Consider the following 6,002-nt stretch of genomic DNA (forward strand, 5'->3'; position numbering starts at 1 on the left):
TTATGACAATTGCTTAGAAGTGCTATTCTAGAATCATGCATACCCATATTTATCAAATGTTATATGCTTGGGCAATTACCTTTGGGAAGGTAATTGAGATGCGGCATGTGGAGACATGAGCGCCACACTGCCATGATGTTGATGACATGATTTGTGAAAAGAGAAATAAAACTAAACAACCGTTTTCTACTGGGGCGGACGGAGGATTTGGGTGGTATCTGGAAAAGGCTAGTACCATCCCCGGTCAATTAAGGACCGAGCCATGAAGTTAAGCATGAAACGACCCCCGTACAACCGTACTTCTCGAATGGGTATAGACCTAGCGGATTAGATAGCCGAGCGGAGGCAGTATCCCTGCATAGATGGTTCACCCCTGAGTGAGGCAGGTGCGCTACTGTGGGACAGCCGTTGAGGTAGGGCCGAGAGGCGTGTCCTACATCGGTGTCGCCATTGGTAGGATTGCCATGAGTGTGTGAGAGAGAGAACTTAACTTGAACCATAATTTAATATGTGTGTGAGACTTCCCTTTCCCGGGAGCGCCAGAACTCCTCTCACTGCTAGAAACATGGACGCCTAGAGTGCATGAGGATTTAAGTTCATGGAGCGGGTACTGCCAATGCGAGGTTATCGAAAAGCTTTGCCGTGACGCGTCTCATGTGTTGGGACGAGGCTCATGTGTTGGGTAGTCGCGGAATGTGGGTAAAGTGTACATCCACTGCAGTGTGAGTAAACCAAATCTATTCGAATAGCCGTGCTCGCGGTTATTGAGCACTGGGACATGTATTACACTTGGCTAGACTCTAAATTCTTAACTTGTGTGGGATGGGATATTGCATGATGATTTTTATGCTGATGGAGCCACTTCCTGGGAGGAGGGAAGGTGGACGTCCTCAGAAAACCATGACGACTCAATGGCGGGAAGCTATCCTTGGGATCACAATGGATGGTGGATAGAACCGTCATTGTTTAATGTGAACACTGGTACTAAAATTTGATCAGTCTATGCTAGGTCTTACGCTTGTGAAAAGAATTGCAAAACTTGCTTTGCGCAAAAGAACCATGGCTATTCCTTGAAATACCCTCTATCATATGCATTGTTGTTGTGGTGGCTTGCTGAGTACGGTTGGTACTCACTCTTGCTATTTATACATCTTTTAGGAGAGTGTTGAAGAGAAGCCCTTGTCGGTACGCTTGCGTATCCAACAAGATGATCGGAGTGCGGTCTGGTTCTAGGTCTCGTTCCCCAGTCGACTGCCTGTGGCATGATAACCGGGCCCTTATATTATTTGGTCTTCCGCTGCTGTTCTCTGATAGTTGACGGGCTACCTGGCCCTAATGTAAGTATTTAACTCTTTTAGCCTGAATTCATTCGTGATATGTTGTGATTCAACTATGTATGTGTGTACCAACTACTGATCCAGGGATTGGTACGGATAAACACAGAAGATTTCCGATTTCCAAAATCGGGGGTCTACAGTGGACAACGTTATGCTATAGATGTTCAACATGGAGGGAATTCAAAAGAGGCACCATGGATGAAAAGGAAGCTCACCAAATGGAGGAAAACAAAATGCTGCTGTTGCTGCCCTGCAGGCTGAAACCACCACTCTCTTATTCCTTCTCGATCTCTCTCAACTCTTCATGCATGTGCAAGATGTTGGGATGGATGGAAAGCTTGGATGATGGGGATTGTTGTGGTCTAACATGCATGGATTGATCTTGGGCTATTGGATGGGGTTTGGGGAGGAGAAGTTAGATGTGAACTCAGCTTGAGGAGGAAAAGAAAGAACATGCAGTGAAAATGAAAGGGGAGTCCTTTCGAAAAAAAAATGAATGGGGAGGAAGAAGAAGGGGTTTTCTCTGCCCCCCCCCTTAAGTTCTGAGGTGGGAGCATGCCCATGGGTGTGTTGTGGGGCTTAAGAGGCACCCAAGGTCAGTGACAAGTGGACCCAAGTCATGGCTGTCTATGAGGGTGAGAGAGGTGAGTGAAAAACTGAGTATAGATTCGTTCTTTCAATTTCCAGGATTTATTTTCTTTCCCTCTCATGGTAAATTCGATTTGTCTAGGTAAAACTTGTTCAAAAATTCAGGAATTTCGTGTGGTGATAGGTGTTGGTTTATAGGTTCCATTTTTCAAAGTTTCACACATAAATTCCAAGTATTTTAAATCTGGTGAAAAGATGAAATTAGTTAGGTTGAAAGTTATATTGAAATTTCAGGAGGTCAAAACGGAGAGCTAAAATTCCACAAAATTTATATTTGTTGGTGATAAATAAACTAGTATTTGAATAAATTATTAAACATGTATACTTCTATTCAAGTTATTGTTCAAGTAGAAGTGGTTTCAATTTTACCGTTTAGAGTTAATTTTGTTATCGCATACGATCAATTTGCAATATAGTAAATATGCAATCTAAGAGACAACAAATGCACTTTTAAATACCTGGTTATGAATATAGGGTTGTTCGAATCTCTTTGGACCGAGTCGCATCTATGTTTAGACCAAGGCAACCGATAGTTGAGCCGATTCCGTAGATAACCATGGGACAACATTTGCCTATTCCACAGCAACAGTGTTGACGGTCCTTAAGTCATAATATTTGACCGTCAATGCCTGCATATAATGGAATAAAATGTGGAAACCAACATAGTGGTAGGGATTATTACTAATCAATTCCACTAGTGTTGGTGAAATATGTGTATGCAGGGATTTTAAGAAGAAAACACACCCGGCATGCAAAGAAACACACCTCCAGCCAATCAGGCGCGAGCACACGGATTGGAGGGCCCACAAATCAGGTGAAACCTCCATGGAACAGGTCATAACTGCCATAACCGTCATCAGGGCCCACCAATCAGTGTCCCTACCAAAGGAGAGGCCAGGAGGCGGGGACCAGGGTTCGGCCGAACCACCACAGCCTCCTCTCATCCTGGCCCTCCACGTGTACGTTGTTGATGCCTTCCCAATGACGGTTGAGGGCGTTTTGGACAATTCCCATAGCTGTAACCATCATATGGAGGCTATAAATAGAGCTCTCCTTCACACTTCACAACACACAACTTTGAGCTGAATTACAAGAAACTCTATTGTATCTTTTGTACATTAGAATAAGGTAGAGAGTGAGGGGAACCCAAAAACTCTCTTCCCGGCCCCTCCTTCGGCCGGGAGGTTGCTTATTGGGCCTCCAACAACCTGGACTATGTTTTGGCCCAATTCTAAATGGTTTTTATTGACTTATTGGGCCTCTAATCCGTGTAAACGCGTCCTGAATGCGCGGAGGTGCATTTTGTCACATGACGGATGTGTTTTCTCCTCAAATTACCTGCATACACATATTTCACCAACACTAGTGGAAATGATTAGTAATAATACCTACCACTAAGTTGGATACCATGTTTTATTTCATTATATGTAGGTATTGACGGTTAGATATTATGATTTAAGGACCGTCAACAACACCCCCACACTTAACCTTTGCTCGTCCCGAGTGAAGGCTATGGACTCTACAATAGAGTTATGACTTCCTTACTAACAATCATGCAAACAAATTATTCAAAGTCATACCTGTACTTGAGGATCTTTGTAGTGTCTACCATGCAATCTTGAACAATTGAGAAATGGAACAATCTTGACTCAAGTCACCCTAACTTTTCATGAAGAACAACTTGGGGTTTTTTCTCAAGTAACACAAAATTATAACTTCGGTTTGCTCCTCAATTTATTCTCTTGATCACTCAAGGTGTATGATTCCCCACAAAAGCATATGATTGTGCCTTTTCTTTTCCTACCATCTAATAAGGCTTATGTGGAGCTCAGGGTATGGAAAAGAGAAGAGCATTACTTGCATCACATATATTGCAAAGTCAAATAAAGGATCCATGGAAATACTAGTCATACTTTCTGGTCAAGAATGTGCATGTATATGTGTGTGGTAAATTTGTGAGTGGAAAAAGGAGAATAAAAATAACTCCTTTTTGTATACCTCCTCCTCCATTTATTTTCTCTTTTGAAATTTGGGAGAGTGCACGGCTATCTCTTTTTTTTTCTTTTCTTTCTTTTTTTTTCATCATCATGCTCCATACTTGTATGAGCATTTTTTTCTTTCTTTTTCATAGCCATGCCTCTCTCTCTATCTCTCTTTTTGAAAGAACTTTGGAGGAAGATGCAAAAATGACATGGAGTATTTATTTTGTGGACTATGGATGAAATGAATGACAAATGAGCAATGCTAACTTCCAGTGTAGAAGTCAAGCATTGGTGGGTGTATGTGGAGTGTATGTGATCTTGACCATGAAAGTATGAAAAGCATTTCACTAGGGTCACAAAACTTGACAACGCTCAATGTAATGACAAGCAGCGTATGTAGCAAGCTAATCATGAATGATCAACCTATGGCTCTAGTGGGAATAAAAATATCAATGAGGAGTTTAGCATCGTTATATGTTTTTTTTTCTTTTTATAAAATTCCCAAGTGTGCCACATGAAGAGCAGGATTTCTATCATCAGACTATATCTCATTCATTAATTACCTAGATAACATGGGGTCCCTATTGGATATGTCACCACAAGCAACAAGTAATGAGCAAAGAATAATAGGCATGCATGTTATTTTCAGGGAGACCATAAACTCTAATTGTACCATCTCTAGCTTGAGTTTAATTATCTTCGATATTTTAGAATTGATAATCAAATTAAACTCAAGATAGAATGGATGTCCAAAGGAAAAATTGTGCAAATCTGCGCTCTGTATAAAACAGAGGACGATTCACGATAGAGGTGGTTCAGCTGAACTGGAGGTTTGACTGACCCCTCATTGGGTTTGACTACATCAATTCCCCTTGTGTGGTTTGTCATGGCTCATCACTTCTAGGGTGATCTTGCTTTGGTTATAGCGTTGATGTGCAAGATCACCCCCACACTTGTCTTTTGTCACGCTCAGAAATTCACTAGTAATTTCCGAACTAATTTGTGCATAGAATCCTCGTCCAGGAATCAGCCGAGGTACATAAACTGACAATTTAATATACAAATCTATCATGATAATAACGTTACATACTTACAAACCAAAAGAAAAACAACAGCGGAATAACAGTTTAGTGATGGCTTCAGCTCCACTCCCACAGGCAGCTCAACTGGGGTATAAGCCAAATGTCTTCTCCTTCTGGATCCTTTTTCTTCAACTGAGATTGATTGATTATTACAAGGTGAGCATATGACATACTCAACAAGCCATACAACAAATATGCAAGTGCACAAGGATACCAAAGGATGGCATAATATAGGCTCATTTGCAAAAGCAGCATTTAGCAAATATTTAAGAATAGTAAAACAGTAGAGTAATCATCAATTTTAATCAACACTGAACAGCACACCCATGCTGCTCAGGCCCAACCATTCTAAACAACCAAACCCGGCTGCACAGATCTAACTCCAAACCAGGAGGTAAACAAATTATTACCAATTATAGCATCAATAATTATTGTGAGAGGTATGAGACTAATCACGAAAAAGATTGCTTAACCCGCCCATAACCGCGGGCACGGCTATTCGAATAGTTTTACTCTGGCCAGAGGTGTACCACTGCCCACAAGACACAGCTCTACGACATGTTACCATGCGCCTCAATACCACCACGGTATTTCGGAAAGGAACTGTGACAGTACCCCTCGCACAACACAACTCACCACAGTGCACCATTCCTGGATCATAATCACCCCCTCAAAAAAAAAACAGAGGCATGGACTCCCCAGCGACCCCCACGAACTTCTCGCCACTTCTCAGTCTGGTGCCCCGCAATGAACCATGCTATACAAAAGGTAAAGCCGTTGCCCACGCTGGCTTGTGGTTGGCACGGTTAATGTCTCACAACAGTAGCTCGCGAACCGATCCTTAATTGTCATGACCACGACCTTCAAAACCATATGCTCACAACCCACCATTAATCAGGTTTTAGTTATTAATTAATTATCATAGCACGATTGACCATCGTGAGCTACCATTA

The sequence above is a fragment of the Oryza glaberrima genome, chromosome 2 (genome assembly GCF_000147395.1).
Source record: "Oryza glaberrima chromosome 2, OglaRS2, whole genome shotgun sequence".
Classification (NCBI taxonomy): domain Eukaryota; kingdom Viridiplantae; phylum Streptophyta; class Magnoliopsida; order Poales; family Poaceae; genus Oryza; species Oryza glaberrima.